Source organism: Euwallacea fornicatus, chromosome 22 (genome assembly GCF_040115645.1).
Source record: "Euwallacea fornicatus isolate EFF26 chromosome 22, ASM4011564v1, whole genome shotgun sequence".
Lineage (NCBI taxonomy): Eukaryota > Metazoa > Arthropoda > Insecta > Coleoptera > Curculionidae > Euwallacea > Euwallacea fornicatus.
In genome coordinates this window covers 3,314,934-3,336,256 of record NC_089562.1, presented here as the reverse complement: position 1 = coordinate 3,336,256, position 21,323 = coordinate 3,314,934, and the positions used below count along the sequence as shown (strand labels likewise).

The window sequence follows — 21,323 nt, the reverse complement described above, 5'->3', positions numbered from 1 at the left end:
GGAGGCGTCTCGCATCTTTTTTATAAGGTGTCTCAAAATTAAGTTGCATAATCATTTTAACAGCGTAGTTTACCGTCGAAAAAGGGGGAAAAAGTTCGGCAAAACGTTTTCGTGACACTCTGTATCACGTAAAGTGCTCGTTCCAGAGATACAGAGGGTCAAAATTTTAATTACGGCCTACATTGTTGTTTGGAGAATTTGAAGAGTGTTTCGTTTCAATTATCGTAACAATGTTTTGGTGTTACAGTGCAAAATCCATTTGACCAACAGATTTTGTTCCCGGATCTGGTACGCTACTGTTTGGTAAGTAATCCAATCGTGAGGTTTGCAGATCATTGAGGATTTTCGATGTTGTCATTATGTTTTACGCCATGTTCACTACGGAAATCATGAGTATATTTTAGTTTATAGAACGCACTTAACATTCCATATGCACCAATTTCATGCATACATATATGGATATGTGCTAGATTAGATCTATTCAGAAACACCCTGTATGACCCAACATCATCGAAGAATACATGATAATTTTATAAACAATTCCGCTCCAGCAGAAGGCTTTTCGTAGCTGTATTCCAATTTGAAAGAGTGATTATAGTGACTTGCGCTAAACCTTGAACTTACGATAGGAACTAGGAAATTTCTAGAAGACACATGAGGTACACGAATAAGTACATTTCGACAACATTTTTACATTTAAAAACACGATTAATTAAATAATTTCATTAATACGTAGGTACTTCATCTAGTGCATGTGAATCGAGCTAAACCAGCAAAGATACTTAAGCTCCTATTTTTCAATTTCACCATTATTTCTAAGCAGGGATTACCCGAATATATCCATTCATAAATAATACACCTCGACACCACCTTAGTAAGCCGATATCCTAACGAAAAAATAATACACCGCAAGCCCATACACGTAAAGCCGAAGCCCCCGACCAGGGGAGGGATTATGGCCCGTTTAAAATGTTTTGAAAAGCGAACGCCATTCAAAATTCAAATGTGCTTCAAAAGTACTTTAATCTTCTACCGAATGCCCGAATTTCACACTCGAAAAACGTGTTACAAAGGTCAGTACTATAGCTGTTATTGTCCTCTTATTGTAACTCGAAACGTGCTATAGAGGAGTCTGCTACGTCCTTGAATTCAAGATTTTATTGCTTAGGAGAAAACACGCCAAAATAATATTAATTTAAGAAACGAGTGGACCTGATCGATACTGAACGCCGATCTTTCAAGGCAAATTCAAGAACTTCATTTTGGCATTCTGGATCGCAGCTTTACATAAAAATGAAATATTTCAGGTAGCGGTCACACAGACTGTTTTCCTTTAGATTGTCATAATGGCACTCAAAAGATGCGTTTTATTGTTATCGCCTTAAACATCTGCTTTGTAAAGGGAGCGTTAGGTGGTCCCTTCATCTAGCCAGACGCTTTTAAATGGTTTTAGAATGATGAATTTGGTGACGGTTTTGACAAGAGCTTCCAGTGTATAAACGAGGCTTAAGCTTTTACGTGATATACGTTTCGTGTTGAAAAGAGCTACGAATTGTATCTAATTATGTATCTTCTCTTGTTTCATATCCCCGGTACACATACTTAGATGCAGAAAATTACACTGTGCCTGTCTGCTTTGGCTTAAAGGTAACGGTAAAGACTTTTTGATATTCCATCGGAGATAAGACGAGCACTTTTATTATGTTCTTCACATAAGTATTAGGCATCCTCACACGACCGTGCTCTTCCTCTTGATTCTTTATATGGAAATATTGCGCCGTCAGAGTCCTCAAGATACTTCCCACAATTTTTCCCTCTTTCGGCATCGAGAGAGAAATCAGTTTACTTTTACACTCACACAAATGAAATTTTAAGTGGATTAGGTGTTAATCTGTTTATGCAAACGGCTATTGCTCTGACACGCCTTGGGCGACAAGCGATACTTGATTGATCAGTCCAATGAGAATTTGCGTTTTGTGCAACTTCATATTTTATGCATGAAGTTTCTGTAACGAAATTCGATAGTCAAATTTCCCGCTCGCCTATGCTAATCTGACAGATTTGTAGAGTATTAATTGTTTTTTTCCACGTAGGAAATTGCCTTTCTAATTGTGTACGATTTCGTAAAATAGGGAAAAAAACTGTCTTTGATAACGCGAATGACGTTATCTAAAATGCCTTTGACGGAGGCCTTGAGTGCCAGTTTGTCAGTTGTCTCGAGCATCTTAGTCAATGTCAATTAGCTTGTCAAACACGTCAACGTTACTTAGAGCGTGCGCGACGCATCTTGATGATGATTTTCGCGTTGGTCCAAGTACTTATAGCAACCGTCATCAACTCGTCGGCATTCTGCAAAAATCTCTTTATCGCACGTGCAGTATTCCTTCAAATGTCACGGGCACAACGTGTTTCCTTCCGTCTGCGGTAGAGAAAAAATCTCATCAAATCCTCGTATGCGTGTCATTGGCCGACTTCGACAGAGTCAACAGTTATGCAAGTCTTGAGATTTCTGCTGAATGGCACGCTACCCTTCATGTAGATTTAAATCTGGTAATTCACACACAATCTCTGACTTCATAAGCAATCACGAAAGGTTACAAGCCAATGCCATTCTGACACCTCGTGTAATGCAGTAAGATGAGCCAAATTATTCAGAGCGAAATCGGGTTTTATAAACCGAAACAATGATTCCCACGACTATGAGAAACATTGCCCGGTAGGTTTATTAAAAAAAGTTAGAAAAAATATGCTAATCATGGATATGGGTTTCATGCATTTCTGAGGAGCAAGCTCCGAGACTATAGTTATGGACTTGCAAGTTCTTTCGTTTGGTAATTTTTCAACAGTGTTTGCTTTAAATTCTCCATTCACATTCGTATTTTTGCCTATAAACAGTACATAGAAGAGTCTTAAGACGAATCTTTCTCGTGACCGAAGTCCTCACGATGACACGACGTTCGGACTAAGTTTGTGCAGACAATAATAATAAATATAAGTAAGTGGAGCATTCCTGTTGCGGTCTTATGTACCTTCTTTCTAGTACTAAGTACGTTTTTTCTTCCACTCCGTTACGCACTTTACATCTCAAGAGTCGTAATCATCCATTACCTCACGTTGCGGTAATCAGTCAGAGTGGCTACGGTGTCCGGGGAATACCTACGAGTGAGCCACATCACTGTTACTGAATTTGCGATATCACATGCGATGCACCATTTCAAAGAAGACTCCGAGAATGTGATCTTCGGGGTAGTCGTGGTAATTCACTGGGGAGGTGATATTCTACGGTTTCATCTAGTATTTGACCATCGAAACTAAAAGAAGTAAATTTAAACCATTGTTAGTCGTCTTTGAAGCACACGATTCTTAATAGTTGAAGTTGAAATAGCTGATTCCATGATACATGAATTGTTAGCGTGTTTCTTCTGCTGCAAATTTAATTGGCGCTTTACAAGAGGCTCATATAAAAATTAAAGAGTGCGTCCTTAAATCAAAAAGGCATCTTTCCATATGGGCAATTTATTCATCAATAACGAGTAACTTCCTGTTAACGGAGAAAAAAAGGCCATCCATAGATGGTAAGACCTGGCAAATATTTCTTAATGAGCACACTGCAACCATATTAATAAATTCTTCTGGACAAATAATTATTGTTTCTGCGCTTATTAACCGACTGGTGGCATTTTTCTTGTGCAGCTCTGACAAATGAGTTATTTTAGGGGATACGTTAACTTGTTATCTGCAAAAAGTTTAATCTTAATGTGTAGTTATATAAACAGTCATCAAATGCGATGTTAATTTTGAGAACTTGACATTAATTTGTCCGCGTACCGTGTTATCACTGGTACGTCACTTTCTTTATAATTTTCTTCTTAAGGACATTTTCAGCGCTCCAATCTCTAATAAGAGCGAATGCAAAAATATCTGCTACAGATGACTAACAGAGGAATGTAAGTCAGCAAACTTCGTGAGTTTTAAGTTTTACAGTGCTTTCTGCGTACTTAAGGATTGTAAGTTCGAGCTGCAGAAAATCATAGGCGTACAACGAACAAGTTTCCACGAACAAGAACTAATCTGAAAAGACTTCCATAATACCGGGTGTCCAGACGAACCCTGAACAGGAGAGATTACCGTTTGAAATCGGTTTTTATTTTTTTGCGCTTTCACGGATTGCTGTAAAACTGTTCCGCAATTTTTCCAATCTTCTACTTCGAGCTGTTTTGACGCAAGAGGCCTCCAAATTCGAAAACATTTGAATGTCCCGCGTAACAGTTTAGGGCCGCGATTGGTCAGAACCGACGTCAGATTTAACCAAACGTAGAGTCGCTAATATCATAAGCGTCGAAATCCCATGTCGAGTGATTTTTTTATTTTTTTTTATTTGACTTTTTATTTAAATGGGACAAAAAACTGAAAACAAATAAATTAAACAACTACCTACATATTAAAGTTTAACCAAACAAGTGAGCAAAAACAAAAACACTTTAACATTGTTTACAAAAACATTTCCAGCAATTACTCGACCAATCTTATCAATCATGGCCTCGAACGGATACGCGGGACATTCGAGTTTTGGAAATTTGGACGAGCTTTGGTCCAAAACAGTTCCAGTTAGAAGATTGACAAAATTCTGGAATGATGGCCGATCTGACCTCCACGTAAAAGGCGTTCAACTGGACATTCCGTACAGGCGTTAAAAAAATTAAAAAAAAAAACGATATCCCATGTTAATCTCCTACGTCCAGGGTTCGCCTGGACGTCTGGTAGAACGATAAGAATCAGTGGTGTAGACGTCTCGAGTCATCGCGCCTTAGATATGAGCACGAAACTCATTTTAATGGGGAACATTTTTGAAAAATTATTGTGCACGATCCCGGGGTGGTACTCCACTGCATTTTAGCAGTGACGTGCCTAAAATATGTCGTTATAGAATGCCAAGTAAATGTTCAGTTTGAAACGATAACGGTGGTTCACCCGTGTTAAAAATCCACGACATGGTTACGAAGAGTGACACTCGACGGGAAATAGTTCGTTTAAGGGACTGATCTGTAAGAAAAGGGTGCCATTTGTATAGTTCCTTGGGCTCTAGTACCGAATTTGATTTCTTTAGGTATGTGTGACCTCGCAGACGACACAAATAGGTTTCCTGCTAAAATCCCCAAAGTAGATTTATTCAGTATGAATGAAGCTTCACAACGCCCACCCAAAGAGTTCGCCAAGATCTCGTAATTCATACGCCATCCATTTTCAAAAACAGCTATTTATTGGCAGACTCAAATATCAAAGCGATTCCAAACTAAACACCACTCTCGCATCCAAAATATTAAAGAAATGTTGTTTTCTAGTTTGTTTCAAATAACTTGGCCTAATTTATTATCTTTTAGTGACATTATATAAGTATGTGGGTACCGAAATGTAGTCCCAACCGGGATAACACGTTGTCAGATTTATCGTTCGGTAAACAACATTTAAAAGCTCAGAGGGGATGTAGATAACCAGTTCGATAATCCCCGCAATCCTTTATGTGCCATTCCAGAAATTGTCATTTCATATGGGAAATTCCAATTTTTCATTCTAGAGAAATCACACATTTTAGACACGATGTGGCAAACTCGCACCAAGAATCATATATAAATAAACGACTTTTAAACCTTTGGCGTTTCCCAAATTCATTCCAGATGAAAAATGAGGGCGATTCGTTTTTGAAAAATGTGCTTTTGAGGTCGTTAATTACGGAGCCCACCACGGCTGTCACTGTGTCGCTGTTGTCGACCCGTCCGCAGACAAATGACTGTTTTTGTAATTTATAACCTCACCAGAAATAGGTCCATAAAAAAACGCCTTTTCCATGAGTTCTTCCAGATATGAATGAAGGACTTAAAATAGTTCAAAGCGCCTAGATGGTCGCGATACCGTTATATTGAAGCGAACATAGCTGAGTTTAATGGTTGAAATTTATCACGTCTTCACCGTTGGGTGCAGGATGTAGATTTTAAAGAATTTAGCCATTGTACGGGGAAACTCACTCGCAGTGTTATAGATCGCATCAACGGGCCGTTTCTGAATTCATTTATGTATTTATTTACATCCGCCCATTCTGCACGCTATGCCATCGGCGGATGCCTGAAATTTATATATTTTGATTCCCGGCAAGAAGTTTTTCTTCTAAAAATGCTTTATCTTCATCAGGCAAATACCGCACGCTCGGAAAAAATGGAGCTGCGTCTCGGTAATTATTTACAATGCGACAGATGGCAGGAGCGAAAAAATTGTCAGGCCTCCATAACGATAACGACGCCATTTTCATCTCTTACATCCGAAAAAACGGGCAAATCGAGGATTGGCATCAACACACCCGATGAATTATGAATCAGGAAGACGAGTTATGGCACCACAATACCAATACGAAGACGATCGAAAAACTGGTCGCTGCACCAAGCTGCTATACGAGGATTGGAACGGTACTACCTAAGCTTTCTACTCCACGATCGCTTCTTGTTCGTGTTTTGGTATGATTGACGGTTAAGTACTTAGGGGTTGCAGAGGAGAGAGGGTTTAATCGCAGGGCTTCGCCAATCGCAGGAGATCCCAAGACTCTACCTAATCAAGAGAGTAGGCACTAGCTAGTGTACTGAGCCAACTTGCCTGGGGGGTTTTAGGAGCATCGACATGAGAAACATCAAGCTTTCACGCAAGTCTGCTATATGATTTTCAGTACCTTTCCCCCATAACTCAAAAATCTTTTTCCAATAGTCCCGATTCGAATTTTACCAACAATGCCACTTGCTAAGCCCATAGAAAATTGAAATGACCAGAATTAACCCCAACTGACCTGAACTGCACGAGTGGCTAAGTGAGAAAAATACAGGGATGTGGCCACTGAGTTGCAATAACCTTTTTTCGATTATTTCCACGTATCATTTCCATCTCGTTGCCTTCAAGTGCAAGAGGATAAATACTTAGTTGCATTCCGATGGTGCCATAGAATTTGCTGGTTATTCAGCATCCTCTAAGGGAAAGTGGCCTGGTGCATGCAGCATTGACAAAATAACAATTTGACGCTTACACTCGTGACATACATCAGCTCTATGAATATTTTCTTCAGCTCTCTTCCTCAAATTCGCTTTTAATTGGATGTGCCTCAGTGGCACTTCCTATACTATGAAAACTCGACTTTACTTATCTGCATAAAAATCGAAGTAATGCATCGTACTGGTAATTTATGGATCAAGTGACTGGGTCCAACTCGGTTGCCTCCTCCCGACTTGATGCATCCTCAGGGCTAAACGGTGTGCGCCGACGATTACTTCGTCCACATCTCCTCTTCTTCCTCAAGTCACCTGAATTTCGTTAACTACCCCGGAGAAATCTGGCCTGTCCCGGAGAGATCCAAAATGTTCCGGAAAAATTGACAACGAATAATATGACTTATGGGTGCATTCAAGGAGTGGCAGCGCTCATTACAGCGGTAGCGTTTCGCTGTAGCGCCGACTCAACGCGGAAAGGCGTATTACGCTGCAAAGCTGCAATTTTGAATCAACCTTCGCACAAATCAAATTGTCAGGAGAAAAGCGCTGATTCAAGCTTCTTCAGCTGCAGTGCTTGATCGCTGCAAATTCCCTGTGCACTGCGATTACCGAAATAACCCGCAATTTGTCTATTTCGTGGTGCCCTGAATAGCCCGACCTTGTGTAAGAAACATAAATTGAACTTAATAATTTAGCCATTATTATCCAGCAATTAATGATCGAATTAGAATGCCTGTTCTCTCCCACTTTCATAACTGTAATATGAGTCCGTGGCCAAATTCTACCGTTGCCGGTAGGCACGGCCCACCTGTCGGGGGGGCTTCTTGAAATGTCGTATCATAACTAAGTTATGAATTATTCTCGTTACTGCAATTGCAATTGAAATTTCGATTTGAAAAAAACCGCATGCATCACCTGAAGCGTTTACCTTGTTCAGAAAATAATTGTATATCATTTAAAATAAACCGAGAGGACAAGTCTGCATTTCTGATTGGACAAATGTCAATACGGCGCGACATCAGAATACTAAAAACCCGATGTGGCTATATACGTAGAAATTGTATGTCTTCGACGAAAAAATCTGTGACCGGTACAAAAACCGGACAGTCCGTTCTACCAAAATGGCGAGATATCTATTTGAAAATTCATTAACATTCGTTTTTTAATTCTAATTCGGTCCCGTTGACGACTTCTTAAGGGTTTTTGTCGTTAACCGCGTGATATCTTGCTTCGACTCGGGGAAAAATCACTCATTGTATACATAGATAAATGCAAGTAGGTACTGCAAAGTTATATCTCCCAGGCCATTTTAGGCGATCTTTATAGCAGCCCATCACAACGATAGAGAAAAACCTGGTGGAACATTAGCAATTAGAATATAATTAAGATAGAAAACAAAACAGTACAACATGCATTTAGTTATTTACAAATGACAGCTAGGATTGGAGCGGCAAGTGCAAATTGCGAATTGTAATGCTTTTAATTGTGCATTATCGTTAACCGAGATTGCAAGTTAATTTATCTGGGCAATTATATCTATTATTGCAGTTGTTTCGTGTTATTAATGTAAATACAAATACATAAATATAGTAGCCAGGTCGGGCTGAATTGCGCTTTTTGTTTGCGGTTAATTTTACGCTGCATTATCTAGTCCAGGAAACGGCCGCTTGTCTAAAAGGGACGAATTTATGGGCTGAGCACGCCACTGATCTCAACAAAATTCCTCGAGATAACAACTGAATCAAGAAACTTTTCTCGAAATATGACCGTAAAGTAGGGGCACGTCAACTTGGAGAGAGACTGAGAAGTAAGTTGTAAGGATTGCCGCGCTTCAATAGGCAAGGTCTCTGGGAATCACAGACACGTGAAGAGTACACGAGGAAAACGTGATTTGTCACGTTTTCGTCGAATTTGGCATTTTCGAGTCATCTCGTAGACAAATGATGATGTCATACGAGCCGTCATCAAACGGGGCAACAACATGTCCGTTCGGGCAAGAACCGGAGCGGACCAACAGTAAAATCGTATTTTCTCGACGTTGGTCCGAACGGACAAAGCGGACCTTCCCCGTGTAGCCTTCATACAGGATGATTCAAAGTTGATTTTTGTGAGATTAAAATAAGACTGTTTACTCCTATAAAAATGCGTCCTAAAATCCACCCTTTCCAAGCTGGAGTCATCGAAAATTGAGCGAAAAGTTTGTGACCACCGCTATATGCATAATGTCCTGAAATGTCGTGTCGTACACGACAAGGGCGGTCGATACAGGACCAAGTTGGTTTAAGCTCAAATTACGATGTTTTTAATTTTTGCCTCTGAGATAAAAATATCTCAAGTGACATTTCCAAAATTTCAAGATCTCAACTTGTGCACCAACGCTCACCACAGAATCCATGGCAGTCTCTCAAACCCAAAAACAGCACCTCAAACGTTTCTTTAAAGTTTCTAAAGCAGTAGCACATACCTTTTCCCGTGTTCAAATTTCAAGAGCCGATATCTCGGGAACCGGTTTAGCGATTGGCTTAAACAGTATGTTAAAGTTATTTCTTGGAAGAACTCTACGAGTCAGTGCAAATCAGGCTGTCAACAGCCTCTAAATGAAGATTTCTCAATCTCCGACTTTCGGGCCAGAACTGAGCTACGTAGAGTTAATTTAGGATCTAAATCGATTTTTATAAAAATGAAAAACACCACTGTCGTCAAGGGCTTTAGCACGTCCTCCGCACGTTTCGAAGATGAGATCCGAGAATTTTTTGGGGGCTATTAAACCTATATGGACGAAATTTTTGAACCCTGGGCTTGCGCCTTAAAAATTGTCTTGAAGAGATGAAAAACGCATTACGAGATTTTTTCACTTCAAACAACCGAATTTGCCATTTCTCTGTTAACCGTCATTAAAAGTTATCGGGCTACACGTTATAAATTACGAATTTCAGACGAAACCGACGATTTAACCAGATTTAAGTCCACGGTAATCACGAATGTGTCAATAGACCTCTAACAGTTAACGCTCGAGTTAATTATGTCTGACAGGTTCATCGATCCAGGAATCGTGGGAAGCAGACCTGGCGCAGCCTGGCTCGTACCACCTGACCAAAATAGGCGCTCTCGATCTTCCGTGCTCGTTTTCAATATCAATTTGAAAATACAATGTCGGGGTTCCATGGTCGGTTCTACTGCGGACAGATGGACTTTCCGACTACGAAAAGTCAACTTGAAATAATGCCTGTTTGACATATCTGAGTAAACACCGACTCTTCAATCACGCTACTCCCTTCGTTTCAGCTCATGATAAAACTCCCATATACCCAACTTATTCTCTCAAACCATAAATCTGCCACAAATGAATACTGGCCTGCTTCGAATGGGATAGAACAGATTAATTATGACCCACCGAAATGTAACAAGTTTCTCTTGTTCAACGTCAAGCCCCGGTGATTGATCTGCTCACTAACGCAATAATTTACAGTTTTAGACTGATTTCGTCTCACGTTTACTTTACCTGCTCTCAGGTGGTACCGATTTTCAATTTTCGACCCAAGATCTCAAGTATCTTAATTTCCTTAGCCATTTCAACGTCTATTATCCAATAACGATATAATGATGAAATTATCTCAGCATTAATCATGTCAGCAATACACGCAAAAGAAAAGTGGTATATCAGTTTTTTGCTCTAGTTACCTAACTGTCATTAACAATCTGAATAAAATGCCTTAACAATACTATAATTACGTGGTTATTAATGGCCAGAAATAGATAGATAATAAACAATGTTTTCTGTTTGTTTTCATTTTACATCATGTGTACGTATGTAAATTTTTTGATATTATACACAAGAAAGCTAACGTGCCAATGCGGCAGTAACCTATTAATAAAATTGTCGAGCAATGAGGCAGATAATGGCAATTACAATATATCTCTGAGGACTAATGTGGTAGTTCTATGAATATGCAATGAAGCAAATGAACTGAGAATTTATTTTGAAACGCTCCTGCTCACTCTAGATTGTTCCAACAAATTAAACGGCCGATCAAAGGAGAGATTTCTGTGCATTTCCTTTGGTGGCACATATATCTTTAGTTTCATTAGTTTGTTAATTGTAGCTACATCGGTCTGCTTTATAAGTTGTACTGCTTCGGTCAAAAAATATGGTGAATTTGTTTATAAATTGAGAAACCTTTATTTATTCGTTCGAACAAATTTCATCGCCTTCAATGTACTCCCCGTCTTATACGATTCACTCAAGCCATCGTTCCTTCCGATCGTCGAGGCAGTCGGAGAGGTCTTTTTCCGGAACGGCCTTCAGTACTTTCTTCGGCTTTCATCTCCCCAATCGAGACGAACCGGTGCCCTTGAGTTTTGAGTTTGTTGAAGAGCCAGAAATCCGACGGCGCCGAATCAGGCGAATGCGGTGGTCGTGGAACGATGTGGGTCGCGTGTTTGGCGAAATGTTTTCTCCAGGTGTGGGACGGTGCACTATGGTGGTGCAAAAACCCGGAATTGTCCGTTCGCAATTTTGGCCTCTTGAGGCGGATCGCTTTGCGCAAGCGACGCAGAACACTCGAACAGTGTTCTCAGTTAACAGTTTGGCCTGGGGGAAGAAATTTATCATGCGCGACACTGCTTCACTATCGAAGAAAACTGTCAACATGATCTTGATTTTTGAGCAATTTCGGCGCCATTTTTCGGCCTTCTTCGCACCATTTGCACGATATCCGCTCGATTGATCGGTTATGTCCGAGTCGTGTGCGTAGATCTCGTCTCCTGTAATGGTGCGTTTCATGACGTCCTAGCGGCCAGAAATCACTGTTTGACAGATTAAAACAGCGTCAAGAGGATTCGAAAAAGGCCAAAAGGAACTGAATTAGGAAATCGAGGACGAGATGCAGGACGTAGTTTTCTCGATCGTCGGTAAGAGACGTTGGAATTATTCGGTGATTTTGATGACCAGAAGGGGAAGTCTTCACGCGAATCCCACATTTAACAGGGTCAAAAAAATCGGCCCCCAAAGACCTGTAGACGGACTCCGGTTAGATGGCGCCACTTGGTGCTAGCACACGCTTAGGACACAAACCCGCTTATTTCTCCCCAATTTTTTAATGCAATTTGAGGGTCTTAAAATGGCGCAAATGAACCGTCATTCGGTTACTCGATTCAAATGAAACGTGCCGAAAACGTTCAAATAAGGTTTTTCCATATTACAAAAATGTCTTTGAAGGCATTGAAATCAGGTGGTTGCCCGTCGAAAATGTGCAGAAGTCCAGTAGCTAAATTATAAATACATTCGCAGCTATGTTAGTAGATGTAAGTACACCCACAGTATTTATTATCTAAAGTTCAGGAAGTCAAAGCATAGGTCAGAAAGCGATATCAGGGCATCCGTACTAAAACACGGCGATTTCAATACATAAATGATGTTCCATAATTATTTATTTGTGTATTTGTCGCAGAGAGAGTAACAGTCATTTACAAGCGAAGCGAACAATTCAGATACATTATTATGTCTAAAAGTTTATTATTGATTAGCGGCTAAAGCGATAATGACTGTCGGTTATCATTCCAAAAGAACGATTGTTTTGTTTATATTTTAAGATCGGAACGAAAAAATTATATCCCTTGGAGAGGTTAGGAAAGTTACATGCCAAGTCGTACCTACCACTCCAACTTGGCCAATAAAAAGAACCGCAACTATGCAATGAGATATCAAAATGGCAAACAGCAAAGCACAATAAATTCCTAACCGTAGATGACTTTTCGATTTTATGAGTGGCAGGTTCTTCTACGGGAAAAAAAGTTGGACGAAGAGTCGCATGGAATTTTAAATTTGTTAGGAATTAGCTTTCCCACAGATAAATCGCGAAGAGATTGATGCTGCACTTGTGTCTGATCTCGGGTTGCGATCGTTAGGAGGCGGTACCACGTATGGTTTAGTTTTTTGCATATTGCACTATTGAAACTTAAATCGTGTGTACGAAAGCACTCAGAGCAGATTTGAGTAGGGAGGTGAGTCGTGAGAGTTTCCACGTTAAAATATCATTTTAAATACGCGAGATAATTCGATTTTGCTGAACGTTCGAAAAGGGATAACATGAAGACCATTCACCGTCACCGTTTTTCCCCGTTATCCTCATCTTTTCCATAACCTTCTGCTCCTGCTTCTGCATTTGCTTCTTCAAATTAAATATTGCCCCTCCCAAGTTTAAACATTAAATTAAATAGATCAGGGTACACCTTATAATAATCTTTTCACCTTTGATCGATTTGATCTTAACGACTTTTATACACTATCATTCATTTTTAAGCTGGCCGGTTCCTCCCCTCGAAATTAATCTACGTCCTCTTATAAGAACCTTTCATCTCCTCTTAGGAAGTCTTGGTTTATCGCTCGTATTAATTCTCCTTCCACTCCTCCTATACGTTTAATCTTAATCAGATCCTCCTCCTTCTGTTTTAAATCACTTCAGAGTTGAACAAAAACTAATACATAGATTTCAAACTAGTTAGCTCCTTATTGTACACATAAATCATCGTCATGCCTACCATCGCTTCGTCTGAGGAAGCTTGCCAACCCTCGGACGAGCCGGTCTTCTGGCTTTCCCAGCTGTTTCAAGTTCTGCAATTTTTTTCAACATCCTCCTTCTCTTTAATAAAATTTTCCTTTTGCCAAATTGACTGTCTCTTACTGACGGAATTGTCTTCTTTAATATCTTCGACGAAAAAGTGCAATCTCTTCGACATCTCCCATAAAGTACCTGTATGCGCACGCTCTTCGTGAGTTTTCTCAATCTATGCGCAAAAATCGAGACCGATGGCGCAGATTTCTGAGATATCATCAAGGTGGAAAAATACATTTCAAAAAAACGTTCTCTCCTCTTTTAGGGACTCTACCGCCTCTAGTTTTGAGGCAAGGTAATTTCATCTCGAATTGTATCGCATCGACAATAACAAATTCATATTTGTAGTTTAATCTCGGACAGCACAAATCCCCGTTTAGTGCCTTCAGGCCCTGTATATATCTATGTAATGATAGTCATTACCATTTGGTCTACGACAAACCATGAACAGACGATGGCATCGTTTGACAATGTTAGCTTTGGTCCGTAATTTTCAATATAATAATACGACCTTAAGGACTTCAAGCGAAGACTTAATCCATTGAAAATTTGAAAGAAAAATTCTTCCCACGATATGTTTATCTTGAAGTATATCGAAATATCGCATTTCGCTTCCTCGATGTCTTATTTGATTAACTCACGAATATGGGGCCACCTTACTACCGAGCAGGAAGAGGCAGCAATACACCTATTAGCAGTTAATCCAAGCATACATGTAAATTAATTTGTTTAAAACAGGTATTGGGCTCAAAGTTGAATTAATTGGATGTCGTTTTCTAAGTTCAATTGATGTTATTTACTGTTCGTCGAACATGTGCTGGGTTAATAAGATTATTAGCTACCAGTCTTGGCGTTTGTATTACATTACAACTACACGAAGATGGTCGAATAGATAAGTTAATATAAAGCTAGGGGCACTAGAGCTAATCCCCGATATGGGAGATTAAGGCCAAAGTAGTTCTAAACATGAATACGTAAGTATTAGGAAGAAAGTCAGATGAGAAGATAAGAGGACGAGAAGATCACCTGCACGCAGATTCTCGCCTCCTAAACCGATCAATCGTTAACGAAATTTGAAGGCCGAAGATAACCCGGACAAGAAAGGCAGCATTAAGAATTGTAGAAGATAAGCGGTGAATATTGATGTCGCATTAAAAACGAACGCATATTTTATTAAAAAATCGTCCGTTACGAAACGTTTTTTTATCGCTTAATAACTAGCGAGCAACGTTGCCTCATGCCGCGCGACATTTTGCTCCCATTTTTTATCTTATTTATTGACATTATAAAGAAGCCGACTTCATGGCGTGAGTGCGTTTATTTCTCATGTCGAACCCTCTGTAAAAACCAGAACAAAGGCGAACATCCAAGAGGGAAAAATTACGTAGATGAGTTACACGTTTGTATTGAACTAGAATGTCGGCGAAACCTACAATCAACGACCTAGTGGAAGTGGACGAAGCATCTTTTTACAATTTTGGTCCCCCCATTTTCGGACCAGGATCGACGTCGTCGCGTATAACCTCTTGCGCCGATCGCACCGTTGCACGACACATCTCCGACGTCAAGATGATGATGGTGCCGGGGCACTAATACATGGCAGACGTTCTTCGCATTATTCCCTGGTGGTGAGCCACTGGCCATCCGCAGAAATGGACTAATCGGGGAAGACCAACTGCTTGGCCTCCGCGACCGCCCGATCTAACACCTTTAGATTTTTATGTTTGGGGGTTTATGAAGGGAAATGTGTACTCTACTCCTGTAAACTCTCAAGAAGAACCTAGCAGACGAATAAGAAATTTTGCCCTTATATATATGTTAACTGCTCAGAATTTGAGAGATGTTCGCTGATCTCTACGGCGACGTCGTAATTTATGTGTAAAACGTAATGGCGAACATTTGGAACACCCTATATCAAACGAGTGTGGTTTTTCAATGTAGAATTATCGCAATTGCGAAACTTTACGAGGGAGACGATTTCCGTTAAAATGGCGAAATTAGAGCAGGCCAGAGGCCAATCCCCCCAGAAAAACCCGGTCTCAAGTACTGTTCCATTAAAGAGTTCGCGCAACCGCTTGGTGGATGATCAACGAATTTTCTTGGAAGGAGAAAAAGGTAGTAGTGTCCAACAATCGTGATATCCAATTCCCCATAAACTCCACAACTTTAGCCTTCACTCGTGTACTATTTAAACCTTAGGCGTAAATTATTATCATGTCGAGGCGACATAAGTTAAAGACGCAAAATACTACGTTACACTTTCGTGTTGCGTGCGGAACGCACCTCTTCGCTCACCAGCGGCGTCTTGCCGGTTCCAACAACCGAGGGGAAGGAATAATTCAGAAGCCCGACTGAAAGAACTTCCTTTCGATGCTGAAGCTCAGAAACTGAAAAATGTTGTTTACGACCTAAAATAATGAGCCTGTCGGAATGGCTGCCGCGTTGAAAATAACGAAAAAATTCGATTTTATTGATGGTAATTGGCAGCTGCGATCAACGCGGTTCAGCGAAGAAGAGGACATTGTTGCAAACAAGAGGAGAGGAATAAATTTTTTAATTCGTTATTTCGGCAATAATAATTTTGATGTTCTTTGTCAATACGAAAGGTCAAAAAACACGTGTGTGTGTGCGCTTTGAGAGTAAACGTTTGTATACCGTGTTGCTCAAATTGGGTTTGCGCACGCGGGTGCTTTGAAAACTATAAGAGCTAGAGAAATGTTGAAATGGGACACGTTCTAGAAAGTTTACAAGTAACCTTAATAATGTTCTTGGAGGTTCGAAAAGCGTTTTCAATTCGGAAAATTACATCGATTTTTCGAAAACGGAGGGTTGTAATTTTTGGGAAACAACTTAAAACTCAAAAAAGACTTAAAAAAATTTTTAAAACGCCGATCTGGGCATTGAATCCCTGTCAACTTTTCTCAAAAATCGCAACGATTTAACATACTTATACAGCCCACTAATTTTGTGGCATAAGCCTTTCGCCATTCAAGGGGGCATCTGTTAACTGTGCCTCTATGACCCCAATACATCCATCACCAATTCGGAAGTCTGTAAAATTAGCCACTAACAATTGGAAAAAATTAAATTTCTGGTGACCGTGTCTTGACATTTTTGTCATAAGACACAGCTGGGCCGCTTTCTTTCAACTTGTGATTTCGGATCAAAATGCGTGATGGTTTCACAATCACGTTCGGTCGCTATTTCGAAAGATCTAATCCTGATTGATAGGCGTCAAAACAAGAATCCAGATCCATAATTTCTCTGTCCCCCCAAGCCGTTGAGAATTTCTGTGTTAGAGGGGCAAGAACGGGGAATTTTATGATCACGGCACCCTTTCTTGCGATTTGGGAATGAAACTCACAATCACGACCTCTTGAATATGATTTTATAAGCGTCCAAAAAAAGAGAGTCTGGGAATGTTGGACTTTGTTTCCTATGCAATCTCAGCTAAGCCCCAAAACCATCTTTTTGCCTGCATAATATGGTAAATAGCATCTTTAAGTGAGGGAAAATTGGGCACTGCAATTGCGATAGAAGCCCTCCTACATTATCCAATCTTGCGCTTCTTCACTTTGAAGGTGGGAGCGTTAGAAGTCACGTACTTTTTCGAAGGTACTGCTACCATGCGATACTGAATTTGGGTTTTGTATTTCTAGAGCCGACCAAGCTGGCAGGGCCCATAGGTGGTTTCACCTTTCGCCCTTAGTCGGTAAAATTAAGAGTCAGGCCGACTGATGCCCAAAGCTCACTTATTTACAACACGTTCAGATCGTACTCCTAAGCCTTAGACCTCTCCGGAAATTTATTAACCAACATAACAGCTTCGTCCCCCAGTTGAATTTTTCCAATATCCACGTCGTCCATACCGTAATTGTACCGTAGGCCTTAAACAAACACGAACGGCGGTACCACTGCCGTTTCATAAGCACGTAATGAGTACCGGCCGGCCGTAAGAGTCGTGCAGTCGTGAGACTGATAGCTGTCAGGGCGAGTGTGCCCCCCGGGGGGCAAAAGGGGCACTAGGAGTACCCAATGGGGTCATGACCTAACCAGCACAAAATATTCTGTTGAATGATCTTTCGATCTGTGTGGCATATTCGAGCGCATGTCGTAAACTGAAATCGTGTGGCGATGGCCTCGGAAAAAAAATCTAAAATTCAATTGGACAATGTGATTTATTGTTGCCCGCTTTGCATTGCAATAAATTATTAGGAAATCTACTTAGAATTTTGCAGTAATGCGTTTTTGCGGATGTTAGTTCTGTTTATGGGAATACGCAACTAAGTACTTGTAACACGCCATGGTGCGTGTATGTACGCTTCTTCTGGGTTATGTTATTATTTCGCTGGAATAAATTAGCTCTTTCTTCGGATGCGGAAAGTACCCGTACGTCTGGTGCTAAGCATCCGCCCTATCATCACTTTGGCTGATAGGCGCTAACGTCGGTAGTCTGCGATCATTCACTTGGTACTTTAGCGGCTTTAAAAGTTGTCTCTATAAAATAACAAAAAAAAATAATAATAATAAATTTAAAAAAGTGAAGAAACAGGGCGATCTTGCTGGCACCTGTCGCATTTCATAACCGCCGTAAAGTGTTTTGTATTCAAGGTGTTTTGGCACAGATTTGTATTTGCATAAATTTGTCGAACAGGCGCAACGTCGAAATATTAAAACGCAGATGAAACGTCCAGATAAGAAAATCCACTTTTTCAAACCCGCGGCATATGAAAGACGTATTCAAATAGGATCTTTTGGTCAATGGCGATTAAGGTATTTGACTGATGTGAAAAGACCTTCGACGGTTTCTGGTAGTACTACGACTATCCGGATTCGGTTGATTAAGAATGTATGAGTTTTCAATAGGTCCGAAGTAGCCAAAGGCGGCGGAAAAGTTTCCAATTGAGACGAAACGTCACGTTAAATGGGGACAATTTTGTTAAGGCGAGCTGTTAGATGTCTACCGTCTTCCATTGAGACGAACTTGGATCCTCTCGAGAGGTGTATAAGAAAGGCTTGGTCCCTTTAAAATCGCCTAACCATACGAATTTCTCCCACGCAAAGCTCATTTTAAGTTGCGCGTTTTGAGAACGATAAGTCAGCAGCAATATGGATTTGTTTTGTTTTTTTTTTTTTGGTAAATGTCCACATGAATCTATATTAATCCATTACGACACGCAACAGGACTAAAATGGAAAATAATGCTTTAAGGAGATGAAGAAGTGGAAGAGACCAGTTCTAGAAAAGCACAGGTCAAGGAATCTTATTAGTCAGTTTTAGAAGGATAGATTAGTCCAGCGATATCAGCCTGAGCTATCAAGGTTGCTCACGTAGGTCATACGATTTATTAAGTTTTTACGTGTCAGCATCGATTTACATTCAAACTTGTCAATAAATAAAAACTCAGAATCCCTCGATATTTCCTCGGTATAACTCCAGAAGATGACGATCGAATTAGTTCGTCGGAGAAGCCGAAAGACGTTGAAGACATGCGATTTTGCTTTGAAAGCTTCGTAAGTACTCAACCTAAACTCATATTTTCAGGAGAAAAAAACTCGAAAACAGAATGTTTTTAAGAATCTCTTAACGCATCTTCAAACCTGAAATACCACACATAATTCATTAAGCAAATCCTCAATTGCTCACTAAAACTGTAACCGCTGCTATCATTTCGATAAAACTCTAAACTATTCCCATTTCAAATATTGAAGAAGCAAGAAAACGGTTCGAAGATCTGCAATCCGAGTGCAAAAATGACGACGAGCCGTTGCATAATCCGCAGAACCAACAACAAAAGGACCACTTTGCAGTTGTAAGGCTAAAGTATAGTTCAAACAATCTGATCTTGAAACCCGTTAAATATCTCCTGGGTACTCGAGTCGTACTGCACATGGCACGAGCAGACATACTTTTCCGTTGCTCTTCTTCAGAGAACTAAGTACTGTTTTAATACCATATAGCAAATTTAACTAGATGCAGCGCATATATAAAAATTCTGACTAAAAACATGAGGGTACTAAAATTAATGACCCAGAAGTACTGGTAGTACCGTGCTTCACTTACAAGAAAACATAATGGTCTCCATAGACGTTCTGCATTCCTTCAATTCTAGAATGAAGCTCTAACGACGCGTTATTTATTGAACCATATACCACACATTAAGGCTGCACCCAGGCCAATTTAACACCATATAAGCCGTACACGTTTTTTGCATGACGAGGTATTCCTACACTTTTCTGTTCTAAATAAACAATAGTCTGGCGTCAATAATTAAACGCCGTGTTACGCACGTGACTCGGTGGTACTTCATTTTTATGGTCTGGAAAGCAGTTAAGTTCAAGTAAGTGAGGATAATTGAAATCGGTTTGTGGAAATGGTCGGAAGGATGAAAGCACCATGGGTGGATCGCATATACGTGACACGAAATTGCATTTTTGCACATTTGAGGAAACGAGTCGTAGCGTTAGATAAAAAAAAAATTTTTGTGTTTTTTTGCCTTTTACCACGTTCAAAAATGAGGATCTGTCGTTCTGCTAGCGAAAGCGCCCCGTTTTCCCCATGTGAAAAGTAGAGAAAACAATATTGATTTTTTTGGAATTTTTCTACTTAAGCACCGACCAATGGCAGTCCATACAATCCCGAATAAATTAACATTGACTCGCACATCAGCGGAGTTCCGGCCGGTTTCGACGAGAGACATTTTCGAAATATGAAACAATTTGCAATGGCTACTAGAATCTAAGCTACGTCGATCATTGAGGCAAAAAACAAAAACGCAGCTTTCGATCCAAAAACCGACCACTGATTTTTTCGAAAAATAATGGCGCCACAAAGTTTCCGAATTTAATTTTTTACAACCACGATTTCAAAAATATTTTGCAAAAAAATGTTAAAAAGTTTCTTTCGGATCCTTAGGAGTGTGCAAGGCCGCCGATTTGTCGTCTCTTTGCGGCAAATCTTTAGTCAAATCGTCAGTTTCTTGTTATACGCGCGTCTCCACATTACGATCCAGCACAGAAAATAAAATAGGGCCTTTATAGTACGTGCAAACACATCGATATTTATCGACGAAAACCCATTGACATACCAACATCCAAGTCGTATTTTGAAATAAATCGGATTTATGCCGAGTGCCCCCTTAAATGTGCCGTGGGAACCCGGCTTCTAGGCTACTTCTCGGTCGGTCTCCAACTCGCAAGTTACGTTATTGTCGCAAATGCTAAAATTCCATCGCCACAATGTTAAGTAAAGATAATAAAAAATGAAGTGTGAAAAGAAATTATGTCAATGTATATTCGATTATGTTTCAACTATTACTTCTCGACACTTTTATAAAAGTGAACTTAAGACATTACGTAAAGTGGCTAAATTGCTTTGAAAATTACGTCGATTAAAAACGCAAAAAATCGAAATACCGATGTGCACTTAAGACATTTTTCTTATGCCCTCGGTATGGCAATATATTAAGTTGTCATGTCAGCTTTGCCTCGCCACAATTGCCATGAATTAGTCTAATTGCCAGCATTAAAATAAAGTTTTTCAAATAGTTCTCGGTTCTGCTTGGCGAAATGATATTTTCAGTTTCCTCTCTTTGATGAAACTGCGCCTTAATGACCCTAATTTTCCTTTTAGGGTCCTTTGCCCATATAAAAGAAAATTTCCTTGTATGCAAAATCCGTTTTTA

The 21,323-nt window shown here is 40.0% G+C and overlaps 1 protein-coding gene across 2 annotated transcripts in view; it reads left to right on the top strand.

Moving 5' to 3' along the window:
- The window catches only part of LOC136346169 (protein apterous-like), an 85,044-nt gene that overhangs the window by 5,557 nt on the left and 58,164 nt on the right, over positions 1-21,323 (top strand). The gene's annotated exons all lie outside the window — the stretch shown is intronic.